Below are 13312 nucleotides of genomic sequence, written 5' to 3' on the forward strand. Positions count from 1 at the left end.
TGAAGTTGGATGCTTAACTGACTGCACCACCCAGGCCCCCCTGCTCATTTTCTAATAACCTAATAAGCTAGGATGCTTCATACATTCACAGGAGAGCAAGCCCCACATGAAGGCACTTATCAAGATTCTGTTTGTGTTATGTTTGCTCCACAATGAATGGCAAAGCAAGTCAAAGACTAAACCATATTCAAGGGATGGAGAAAAACACATTACAATGTCTACATAGGGAAAAATTCATAGGTATTTTTGCAGTCTACCACATTCTGGGACCAAGAGCAAATGAGATGTGAGAAACTGGAGACAAACTGAGATAATTACATGCAGGAATATTGCTCAAATGAAGGGTAGAAATGACTCAAGAAATGTGCAAGAAATACACTACATCTGCATGTTGATAGGGAAATTTTGATAATGGGTGTAAGAGAGAAGAATAATGAAAGATTGGAGTCTTAAGCAGAAAAAAGAACCTCAGATTTATTGCACAAATGGATGGATTAGCTATGATAAAAAGCCTTGGCAATTCATTCATAGCACCAGGGTAGAATGACAAATATACACAGAAAGAAATTAATGTAGTGGCAAGTTTTTTGGGAAATAATCTTTTGCTTATTTTAATTTTCTAAATGAAATATGCAGTGTACCAATAAGTGAATAAAAATGCATATGTACATTTATGTACAAATATTTATATAATGGATCTTATTCACAATGGAATATTATTCAGTCAGTAAAAAGGAAATCTTGCCATTTAAGACAACATGAATAGAGTGGCGCCTGGGTGGCTCAGTCAGTTGAGCATCCAACTTCGGCTCAGGTCATGATTTCATAGTTCATGAGTTCAAGCCCCGCGTCGGGCTCTGTGCTGACAGCTCAGAGCCTGGAACCTGCTTTAGATTCTGTGTCTCCCTCTCTCTGCCCCTTCTCCGCTCATGTTCTGTCTCTATCTCTCAAAAATGAATAAATGTTAAAAAAATTTTAAGACAACATGAATAGAACCTAATGCAAGTCAGATAAGGAAAGACAAATACTGTGTGATCTCACTTATATGTGGTATATAAAAAAAGATCCATTGATACAAAGAACAGATTGGTGGCTGCTATAAAAGGGGTTGAAGGGTAGGTAAAATGGGTGAAGGGGGACAAAAGGTATGAACTTCCTGTTATAAAAGAATAAGTCCTGTGGATGCAGTGTACAGCAAGGGGGTGATGATAGTAATAAAATATTGTATATCTGAGGTTGCTAAGAGAGTAGATAATAAAATTTCTCATCACAAGAAAAAAGTAGTAACTATATGTGATGATGAATGTTAACTAGAGTTGCTGTAGTGATCAATTTGCAATACGATTTACGTTTGAACAACATAGTGATTAGAGCACTGAACCCCCATGCAGTTGAAAATATGCATATAAATTTTGACACCCCTAAATTTGACTGTTAGTCACCAACTGTTGGTCAGAAGCTTTACTGATAACACAATTAACACATATGTTGTATCATACATGTATTATATACTGTATTCTTATGATAAAGCAAGTTAGAGAAGAAAAATGTTATTAAGAAAATGATTAGTAATACATTTACAAAACTAGAAATACATTCACAGTATTGTACTTTTAAAAATCCACATATAAGTGCACTCAGGGACTTCAAATCTGTTTTTGAAGAGTCAACTGTATATAAAAATATCAAGTCACATGTTGTACATCTGAAACTAACATAAACTTTCATGTCCATTATATCTCAATTAAAAATATGCAATTTGTCATCAATTGAATGTGAGATTGGGAGAGGATAGGTTGGCAGTTTAAAAATAAAGAAGTTATGAAGTAGTCATCAAGATGAGTGACAAAGTGAATACCCAAGGAATACTCTAGAAAATTTAGTGTGATTCCTGCTGAAAATAAAAGTTCACTGGACCTTAGTAGTGAAGGATTTGGCATGAGTGTAGTTAACATATTTTGTGTTTTACTCCAGCCTTGATTATCTGAGCATGATGCCATGAATGAGAGAGAATATTAGATTTAACAGGAGTTGATTTTTTTCCATGGTGAGTTCTATGAAGTAGGAAAAATAAATCAGTGGAATCAGCTATTTTTTCAAGAAGTGATGACCTTGGATTGTGAAAGTTCAGGTAAGGAGAGGCTCTGGGAGGGTTGTGGAGAGTAAAGAGATCAATGTTTCTCAGACACTGATGATGTCAAAGTAATACTGGAGTTAGAGATTAGATAAAGTAAGCTGCAAATGGTAGTAGGAGAATGAGAAATACAATGAGTCTACAATATTTGTAATGACAACTCTAGTGTTTGAACAGGAGAAAAAGTGGATGTGGTTGGGGGCAGTAAAAGTGTTGGAAGAGAGATCACAAATGTGAGAGGCTAGGAATATTGCACCGATCATCTGTATGGGAAATCTCCAAGAACATGACAGAATTTGAGTTGGGAAGAGTCACAATGAGTCACTAGCTACTGAGGGGAGTGACTTCGGTCAGTAGATTACGTCCACAAATGATGACAAATGTTTCAAAACTGGAGTAATGGAGAATTATCTGAATATGCCTGGTATCAAAGAGAACATTCTCACTTACAGGACTAGTGATATAGGAGACAGAGGAGAGAAAGATTGCACTACTTGAGAGGGATGCTGGAGAAGCAGTGACTTCCAGGTAGAACAAAGACAGGAAGTGAATTTTCAGTACAGAGATGGCAGATGCAATGAACTGACCCATGAGCTGATCTGATATTCATCATGTGCATTGGAAAGGTCTTGGACTTGGGGAAGCATGTTGAAAGGGCCAGAAAAAAGGAATTTACAGAGCCTGATGGTCATGAGAAACTCTAGGGATGGAGTTCTTCTGGTGAATAATTACACCAGAAGTGTAACAATATGGTGATAACAATATGGTGATAATAATATGTGTTAAATATGGTAGAAATGTAATAATAAACATTAAAATACATTAGTAATTTTCTGTTGTTTATGACAGAATATTGAAAAGCATTAAAATTATAAAATGCAATTCAGAATACATACCCAGAACTTAAATAAAATCTCCATAAATCTGAAATACTGTTTTTCATGAATAAAAAATTATCCTTCAGGATAGTCAGTTTATTTCTCAGAATTTGAGTAATGTTTTTATAAATAAGGCATGTTTTGTCTCAAACCTAATACTCCCTTGAAGTGACATCAATAATCCTTGACATACGTCTCTAGAACTAATTCTTAATTTCCTGAGTACTCTTATAGAATATATGCACAACCTACTGCCAAGATTGATCATACCTCAAGGGCTCTCCATAGAGTCCTGTTATTTCTATCAAGCTTACAGATCATTTTCTGCCTCTTTTTAGGCTGTTGAGGAGTCTATCCAGAGTAGAAGAGGCCATGAATATAATAGTTTCAAGTGATACTATTTTGGGAATATTTTTTCTCTTTCAATTTGGAAACACATTATTACTCATGTTTTATTGGAAACACATTATTACTCATGTTAAACTTCAACACTTTATTTCAGCCCCCCTCCAAAAAGCCTATAGATTTGATATGCACCCATTTAACTTTAGCTAATATCATGACAATTCTTTCCAGTGTGATTCCAGAAATAATAAATGCTTCTGGGGTAAGAAATTTTCTGGATGACATTGGTTGTAAGGCAGTGCTGTACATCTACAGAGTCACACGGGGTGTCTCCCTCTGCACCACGTCTTTCCTGAGTATTTTTCAGGCCATAATTATCACTCCTAGCAACTCTAGGTGGGCATGGCTCAAACCCAAAGTCTCCACGTACCTTTTTCCTGCCTTCTTTTCTTTCTGGATCATCAACATGCTGATCTACGTCCGTGTCATCATAACTGCTCTGGGCCCCTACAACATCAGTGAAGTTGGACAAGGGTATTCACTGACATACTGTAGCGGGAGAGAACCTGATAAACTTCAGGAGGCTGCTTTTCTAGGGGGCTTGGTCTTATGAGATATTCTGTGTATTTGCCTCATGATCTGGACCAGTATGTATATGGTAAACTTTCTCTTCATACATCGCAAGACAGTCCAGCATGTCCATAGGACCAGCCTCTGCCCAAGACCATCTCCTGAAACCAGGGCCACCCACACAATCCTGGCACTGGTGAGCTGCTTTGTTTTCTTTTACTGGACCAACACTTGCCTTACCATTTACATAATTTACAGACATAATGTACAAAGGCTGGAGAACATTACTATTTTTCTCTCCTCTTGTTATCCAGCAATCTGCCCTTTTATGCTGATCAAAAATAATAATAGACGATCATTTCTGAACTGTAACTTTGCAAAAATGAGAAAGTCCTCACCACAGTCTATGTCCCTTAGAGGTTTGAACGCCCTCACAAACTTCTTTGACACAAGAGCCATATGATTACATTTTCCCACATTAAGATTTTAGTAAGGTAGAATTCTGCAAGGGTATAAATAATTTTTACTTTGGCCATTTCTTCAAACCATCCAGCTTAATGAACATATGGAGATAAATGACCATACTTATAAAAGAAAGTATATTGCACCTGAATGGGGCACTATTTTACCTTTTCTAAAATGATTGTAAAAAAATTATTCTTCTCATTAATTGGATGCTTCCAGTTTGAGACATTTTCCCTAATATGACATAGGTATTAGATGAGTTATAGCAACTACCCTTGCTGGTATATGCTAGACAGCCCTCATTAGACAAAATTATGTTATATCTACATTGTTGTGTACTTTAGAAGCCAACAATACTTGAGGCTACTATATGCTGTTGATTATATCTGGTTAAATCATGGATAATGATGTAACTAAATATAACCATACTTTCCCTACTCCACTGAATAACCAAGTGTCCTCAAAGCCAAATGTATTATTCTCAAATACTTGATGAAACACACTTGGCTTTCTATTTGTACATCTTTGTATCTGTTAGCACAATTAGAAGTATTCCTTAAATGTACATTTTGTTTTTGAAGACATACATTCTATGTTGTAGCAGATTTTTTGAAGCTTTGCACTTTTATGAAGACATATTTAGCACTTCTGAGACATAACACTATGATATATTAGAAAACCTAAAAAATCTGCTAGAAAACAGCTAAAATCTCAGTATAATATTTAAACTTTTTTTCATTAAGAACTGTGTTTAAACAAATGTAAGGAGGGGTGCTTGGATGGCTCAGTTGGTTGAGTGTCTAACCTCAGATCAGGTCATGATCTCACAGTTTGTGAGTTCAAGTCCCTCATCAGGCTCTGTGCTCACAGCTCAGAGCCTGGAGCCTGCTTCGAATTCTGTGTCTCCATCTCTCTGTCCCTCCCCTGTTCATGCTCTGTCTCTCTCTGTCTCTTTCTGTCTCTCAAAAATAAATAAATGTTAAAAAAGTAAAAAAAAAATGTAAGGAAACTTCTGATTAGGAAAACAAGAATAAAATGAATGTTGAAAATGCAGCTGCTCTCAGCACATGTATTAATCTTACAGCACAGACCTCTGCACTTCATAACTTCTTGGGAAAGATAAACTGAAAATTGAAGCCACAGAGATTGATGAGGTAACACAGTTCACTCACATTCTTTTTACAATAGAAAGAACTGATGCACTAAAAGATTGAAACTAAAAAGGAAACATTTATATTAGACTAATAATTATTTAAAAACTTGAAATATCTATAGCTTTGTGTGGGGAAGATGGTGAAATAAGAAGACCTTCAGTTCACCTCATCCTGTAGATACAACTACATAACATTAAATCAGTGTGAGTAACCCAGAAAATGACCTAAAGACTGGCAGAACAAACCCCACAACTAAACGTAGAGAAGAGGCCACATTGAAGAGGATAGGAAGGGCAGAGATGTGGTGGGGAGCTAAATGAGCCATGGCCATGCCTGCGAGGGAAGGAGCCACAGGTGGGGAGAGGGGTGAGAAACAGACTATCACACCAGGAAGCCTGTACCCAAGGAAGAAGAATCTCTTGAAAACTAGCTGGGCCAAATTTTCAGAGTCCTTACAACCAGCAGGATTAAAGCCTGAAACTTTAAAAAATCACCAGGCTCAGCTCTGGGAGAGCTGAGAGGGCAATAGGAAACTAGGTCCACCTTTAAAGAGCACAATAAGGGGCACTAAGGAATCTACTCCTGAAATCATTGTTGCACTATATGGTAACTAATTTGGATGTAAATTTTAAAAAATAAAAAATAAAACAAGTTAAAATAAAAAAAATGATAATAAATAAAAAGATTAAAAAAAGAAAGAGCACAATACAAGCCCATGCTGATACAGCACATAAACAGCAATTTGAACAACACCTGGGGCATTCAGAAAGGACAGATATTTACTAATCACAGACTATGTCCAAGAGGGCCAGAAATCACTGAGAGACAACCCCAGGAACAAAAGAGCTGCCAGGTGCCATTTCGCCCTCTGCCCCCAAGCATAAACATGGAGCCAAGTGTGGCACTAGTTTGTTGCTGTCATTCACTACTTAACATATTACACTGTGCCCAGTCCCTACTGCTGGGCATGCCTCAGTTCTGCTGCTGTGGGCCCCTCCCCCAGAAGACCAGTGCAAACATTGTAAACACGATCTCCTTACTGTGTAGTTTAGGGGAAGTGCACCTCATTAAAACTGCACACCCCATGCATGCATGCTTTGAAGAGTGGCCTTGGCCAAACCCTGTTCTCAGCAACATAGGGATATGCCCTGTGGCTAAGAATGAGCACCGCATTGTTAAACTGTGCACCCCACCCTCTATATTCAGGAACAGGAGATGAAACTGACTTTCTTAATACATAAAAATAGACAGAGAGTTAGATAAAATGAGGAGACAGAGGAATATAACCCACATTAAAGAAAAGGAAAAATCATAGCAAGAGAGCTAAATGAAATGGATATAAGTAATATGTATGATAAAGAATTTGAATGATCAAAATGATACTCACTGGTCTTGAGAAAAGAGTAGAGGACATCAATGAAACCCTTAACAAACAGATTCTAAAAAAACTATCAGAGATGAAGAACACAATAAGTGATATTAAAAATATATTAGATGCGGGGCGCCTGGGTGGCGCAGTCGGTAAAGCGTCCGACTTCAGCCAGGTCACGATCTCGCGGTCCGTGAGTTCGAGCCCGGCGTCGGGCTCTGGGCTGATGGCTCAGAGCCTGGAGCCTGTTTCTGATTCTGTGTCTCCCTCTCTCTCTGCCCCTCCCCCGTTCATGCTCTGTCTCTCTCTGTCCCAAAAATAAATAAACGTTGAAAAAAAAATTTTTTTTTAAATAAAAAAAAATAAAAATAAAATAAAAATAAAAATATATTAGATGGAATAAATAGTAGACCAGAGGAAGCAGAAGAAAAGATCAGTGACCTAGAGGACAGAGTAAGTGAAAGTACTCAAGGTGAGCAAGTGATAGAAAAAAAAAATAGGCCAACAGACACATGAAAAGATGCTCAATGTCACTCCTCATCAGAGTAATACAAATCAAAACCACACTCAGATACCACTTCACACCAGTCAGAGTGGCTAAAATGAACAAATCAGGAAACTACAGATGCTGGTGAGGATGTGGAGAAATGGGAACCCTCTTGCACTGTTGATGGGAATGCAAACTGGTGCAGCTGCTCTGGAAAACAGTGTGGAGGTTCCTCAAAAAATTAAAACTAGAGCTACCCTATGACCCAGCAATAGCACTGCTAGGAATTTACCCAAGGGCTACAGGAGTGCTGATGCATAGGGGCACATGTACCCCAATGTCTATAGCAGCACTTTCAACAATAGCCAAATTATGAAAAGAGCCTAAATGTCCATCAACTGACGAATGGGTAAAGAAGTTGTGGTTTATATATACAATGGAATACTACTTGGCAATGAGAAAGAATGAAATCTGGCCATTTGCAGCAATGTGGATGGAACTGGAGGGTATTACGCTAAGTGAAATACGTCAGGCAGAGAAAGACAGATACCATATGTTTTCACTCATGTGTGGATCCTGAAAAATTTAACAGAAGACCATGGTGGAGGGGAAGGGGGAAAAAACGTTACAGAGAGGGAGGGAGGCAAACCATAAGAGACTCTTAAATACTGAAAACAAACTGAGGGTTGATGGGGGATGGGGAAGAGGGGAAAGTGGGTGATGGGCATTGAGGAGGGCACCTGTTGGGATGAGTACTGGGTGTTGTATGGAAACCAATTTGACGATAAATTATTTTCAATATTAAATAAATAAAAATAAATTCAAAAGACAAAAAGAAAAAAATGTGCAAGATAAGAATAGATTTAGAGAATTCAGTGACACCATCAACCATAATAACATTCACATTATAGGGATCTGGGAAGGAGCAGATAGAGAAGAGGGGGCAGAAAATTTATCTGAAGAAATAACTGAAAAATTCGTGAATTGGGGTGCCTGGGTGGCTCAGTCGGTTAAGCATTCAACTTCAGCTCAGGTCATGGTCTCACAGTCTGTGAGTTCCAGCCCCATGTTGAACTCTGTGCTGAGAGCTCAGAGCCTGGAGCCCGCTTCACATTCTGTGTCTCCCCCTCTCTACACCCTACCCCTGCTTGCACTCTGTCTCTCTTTCAAAGTAGAATTAAGACATAATTTTTTTTTAAATTCCTGAATCTGGGGAAGGAGGTTCAGATCCAGGAGCTACAGAGATTTCCTCAACAAAATCAACCCAAAGGAGGTACACATCAAGATACATAATAATCAAAATTCAAAAAAGCAGTAGTAAAAAGAATTTTAAAAGCAGCAAGAGGGCGGCACCTGGGTGGCTCAGTAAGTTAAGCTACCTCTTAGTTTTGGATCAGGTCATGATCTCATGGTTTGTGAGTTCAAGCCTCATGTCAGGCTCTGCACTGACTGCAAGAAGCCTGCCTGGGATACTCTCTCTCCCTTTCTCCCTCACTCTCCCTTCCCCTCCCTTTCTCAAAATAAATGAATAATCTTAAAAAAGAAGAGGCAAGTGGAAACAAAACAGTTATATGCAAAGGAGATCCCAAAAGGCTCTCTGCACTTTTTTCATCAGAGACTTTGCAGGTCAGAACAGAGTGGCATGATATATCCAGAGTGCTGAACAAAAAAATCTGCAATCAAGAATACCCTATTCAGCAAGGGTATCTTTCAGAATAGAAGAAATAGTGTTACCTAGACAAACAAAAGTTAAAGGAGTTCATGATGGCCAAAGCAGCCCAAAAAGAAATGTTAAAGGGGACTCTTTCAGTGGAAAGAAAAGACCATAAGTAAGAGTAAGAAAAGTAGAAAGCATAAAAGCAGTAAAAATAAGTACAGCATATTTATAAAAATCAGTCAAGGGACTCACAAAATAAAAAAGATATAACATATGACACCATATGCCTAAAATGGGGAGGGGGAAGTAAAAATGTTTTCAAACTTAAGAGACCATCAACTTTTGATAGATATGCATAAGATGTTATTCAAAAACATAATGTTAACCTCAAATCAAAAACCAGTAATAGATATGCAAAGAATAAAGAGAAAGAAATCCAAGTATATCACTAAAGAAAGCAAACTTATGATGAGAGAAGAGAGCAAGGGAAGGAAGAAACAAGTAACAAAATGGCAATAAATATATACATGTCAATAACTGCTTTTGATATAAATGGACTAAATGCTCCTATCAAAAGACATAGAGTGACGAAATAGATTTTTTTTAAAACATCCACCTTTATGCTGCCTATAAGAGACTCATTTCACCTAAAAACACCTAAAGATTGAAAATGAGGGGATGGAGAAACATTTATCATGGAAATGTAAGTCAAAAGAAAACCAGGGTAGCCATACTTATAACAGACAAATTTTATTTTAAAACAATACTGTAATAAGCGACAACTAAAGACACTATATAATCATTAAGGGGACAATGCAACACTAAAGCATAACCTATATTAGGTATATATATCTAGGAGCACCCAAAAACATAAAAACTTGAACATATTGGTGGTTAGGGATTTGGGTTTATGCAAAATAAAATCCGGGAACCAGGCAATGGGGAGGAAGGTTGTTTACAGCGGACATGAGGCAGCACCTCTGTTTATCTTTGCTAGCCTAAGGGATGAGACAGATAGGGAGAATAAACTCAGGGTTGACAAGGCTCCTTTTCTTTTGTTAACCATCTCTTCTCTGGGCTGCTTTGCTTGCAGTGCAGCAGTCCATAGTCCAATTCACCAATTTACCTAACCTGGTCCTATTCTCCTATGAAAGCATATTTTCTGCTATAGTACTAAATTGGGGGTGCTTCCACCCTGAATATCTAATCTTGTTTATTTCATATATCTATGTACTAGATAGATGGTACTTTGCACCATTTCTATTTTAGGCCTTTGCCTCTCTATTTTGGGGGCTCTGCACCCCTCTCTATTTTGGGGTGCCTTTGCACCTCACTAATCCTGGAACCTTTGCACCTCCCTATTCTAGGGATGTCTTTGCACCCCCTATTCTTGGGGTGCCAATCTCACTTACCCAAACTCGGGTGTGAGCATTTTATGACTTTGTATTTCTTTATGCTTGTTAACCCATTGGTGTAAGCCCGAGGGATTCCTAAGCTTATCCCCTACAATAAAAGTGTTAATAACAAATACAAAGGAAATAATTGATAGCAATACAATAATAGTAGGGGGTGACAACACCCACTTACATCAATGGACGGATAATTTCAACAGAAAATCAACACTGACACAGTGGCTTTAAAGGACACCCTGGATCAGATGGATTTAATAGATGTATTAAGAACACTGCATTCTAAAACAGCAGAATACACATGTCAGTTGCACATGAAACACTCTCCAGAAACTACATATTAGATGATAAAACAAGTTTCTTCTATTTCAAAAAGATCTACGTTATACCATGCATCTTTTTTTACCACAAAGCTATGAAACTAGAAAGCAATCACAAGAAAAAAACTGAAAAGAGCACACATACATGGAGGTTAAATAACATGACTAAACAAAGAATAGACCAATCAGTAAATCAAAGAAGAAATAAAAAATTACTTGGAGACATATGAAAATAAAAACACCATGGTATAAAATTGTTGTGATGTAGAAAAATTAGTTCTAAAAGGGAAGTTATACCAATACAGACCTACCTCAAGAAGTAAGAAAAATAAATAACCCAATCTATGTCTAAAGGAGCTAGAAAAAGAACAAAAAACCTAGACCAGCAAAAGAAAGGAAATAATATAGAGCAGAAATAAATAATATAGAACTAAAAAAAGAAAAAACATATCGATGAAACCAGGAGCTGTTTCTCTGAAAAGATCAACAGAAATAAACCTATAGCCAGATACATAAGAAAGAAAGAAAGAAAGAAAGAAAGAAAGAAAGAAAGAAAGAAAGACTCAAATATACAATACCAAAAACAAGAGAAGAAATAAATTACACCACAGAAATATAAAGGCTTGTAAGAGAATATTATGAAAAATCATATGCCAAAAAACTGGACAATCTAAAAGAGATGGGTAAATAACCTCCTAAAACTGAATCCGGGAGAGGTAGAATATTTGAACAAAGAAATTGAATCAGTAATCAAAAAAGAAAAAAAGATAAGAAAAGAAAAAAAAGGCAAAGCCCAACAAAGATCTAGGACCAGATAGTTTAAAAGGTGAATTCTATGAAATATTTAAACAGAGTTAGTAACTCTTTTTTTTAAACTTCTCCAAAAAATAGAAGAGGAAGGAAAACTTCCAAATTTATTCTATGAGGCCAGCATTACTCTGATTCCAAAACCAGATAAGGACACCACACAAAAGAGAGCAACAGGCCAATATCTCTGATGAACATAGATGTGAAAATCCTCAACAAAATATTAACACCAAATCCAAGAATACATTAAAAATTCATTCACCATGATCAAATGGGATTTATTCCCAGGATGCAAGCATGGTTTAATATTTGCAAACCAATCCACGTGGTACATCACATCAATAAGAGAAAGAATAAAACTATATGATCATTTCAATAGATGCAGAAAAATTATTTGACAAAGTCCAACATCCATTCTTCATAAAAACCCTCAACAAAGAAGGTTTAGTGGAAACATACCTCAACCTAATAAAAGCCTCATATGAAAAACCCACAGCTAGCATCATACTCAATGGGGGAAGAGTGAGTTCCTCCTAAGATCAGGAACTATCCACTATCCACTATCACCACTATTATTAAACATAGTACTGGAAGTCCTGGCCACAGCAATAAGACTAGGAAAGAAAAAGACATCCAAATAGGTAAGGAAGAAAAAAAAATTCACTATTTGAAAATGACATGATTCTATATATGGTAATTCCTAATGGAGTCCTAAAGACTCCACAGAAGGGGCACCTGGGTTGCTCAGTCAGTTAAGCATCCAACTTCAGCTCAGGTCATGATCTCATTGTTCATGAATTTGAGCCCTGCATCGGGCTCTGTGCCGACAGCTTAGAGCCTGGAGCCTGCTTCGAATTCTGTGTCTTCCTCCCTCTCTGCCCCTCTCCTGCTTGCACTCTGTCTCTCTCTCTCTCAAAAATAAGTAAACATTTTAAAAATTTTTTAAAAAGAGTCCACAGAAAAACTACTAGACCTGAAAATACATTCAGTAAAGTCACAGGATACAAAATCAATTAAAGCAATCCATTGCATATTATATGCTAATAATGAAGCAGCAGAAAGACAAATTAAGAAAACAATTTAATTTACAATGCCTCCACACATAATAAAATATCCTGGGATAAAATTAACCAAAGAGTGAAAGACCTACACTCCGGAACCAAAAAACATTGATGAAAGAAATTGAAGATGACACACAAAAAATGGAAAGAGATTCCATGGTGATGGATTTGAAGAACAAATATTGTTAAAATATCTATACTACACATAGCAATCTACAGATTTAATGCAATCCCTATCAAAATGCCAACATTCTTCATAGAACTAGAAAAAACAATCTTAAATTTGTATGAAACCACAAAAGACCCCAATACCCAAAGGAATCTTGAAAAACAAAAAGAAAATTGGAGATATCACAATTCCTGACTTCAAGTTATATTACAAAGCTGTAGTGATCAAAAAGTACCGGATAGGCACAAAAATAGACATATAAATCAATAGAACAGAATAGAAAGCCCAGAAATAAACCCCAAATTTTACGGTCAATTCATCTTCAACAAAGCAGGAAAAAATATCTAATGAGTAAAAGACAGTCTCTTCAACAAATAGTGCTGGGAAAACTGGATAGCTACATGCAAAAGAATGAAACTGGACCACTTTCTTACACCATACACAAATAGATTTAAGACCTAATCATGAGACCTGAAACTATAAAATT

The 13312-nt window shown here is 36.9% G+C and overlaps 1 pseudogene; it reads left to right on the forward strand.

Annotated features, from left to right (window-relative positions):
* The first annotated feature begins 3042 nt into the window (after positions 1-3042).
* LOC123601326 lies at positions 3043-5146 on the forward strand (annotated as a pseudogene).
* The last annotated feature ends 8166 nt before the right edge of the window (positions 5147-13312 follow it).

Source organism: Leopardus geoffroyi, chromosome A1 (genome assembly GCF_018350155.1).
Source record: "Leopardus geoffroyi isolate Oge1 chromosome A1, O.geoffroyi_Oge1_pat1.0, whole genome shotgun sequence".
In the NCBI taxonomy this organism is placed as follows: domain Eukaryota; kingdom Metazoa; phylum Chordata; class Mammalia; order Carnivora; family Felidae; genus Leopardus; species Leopardus geoffroyi.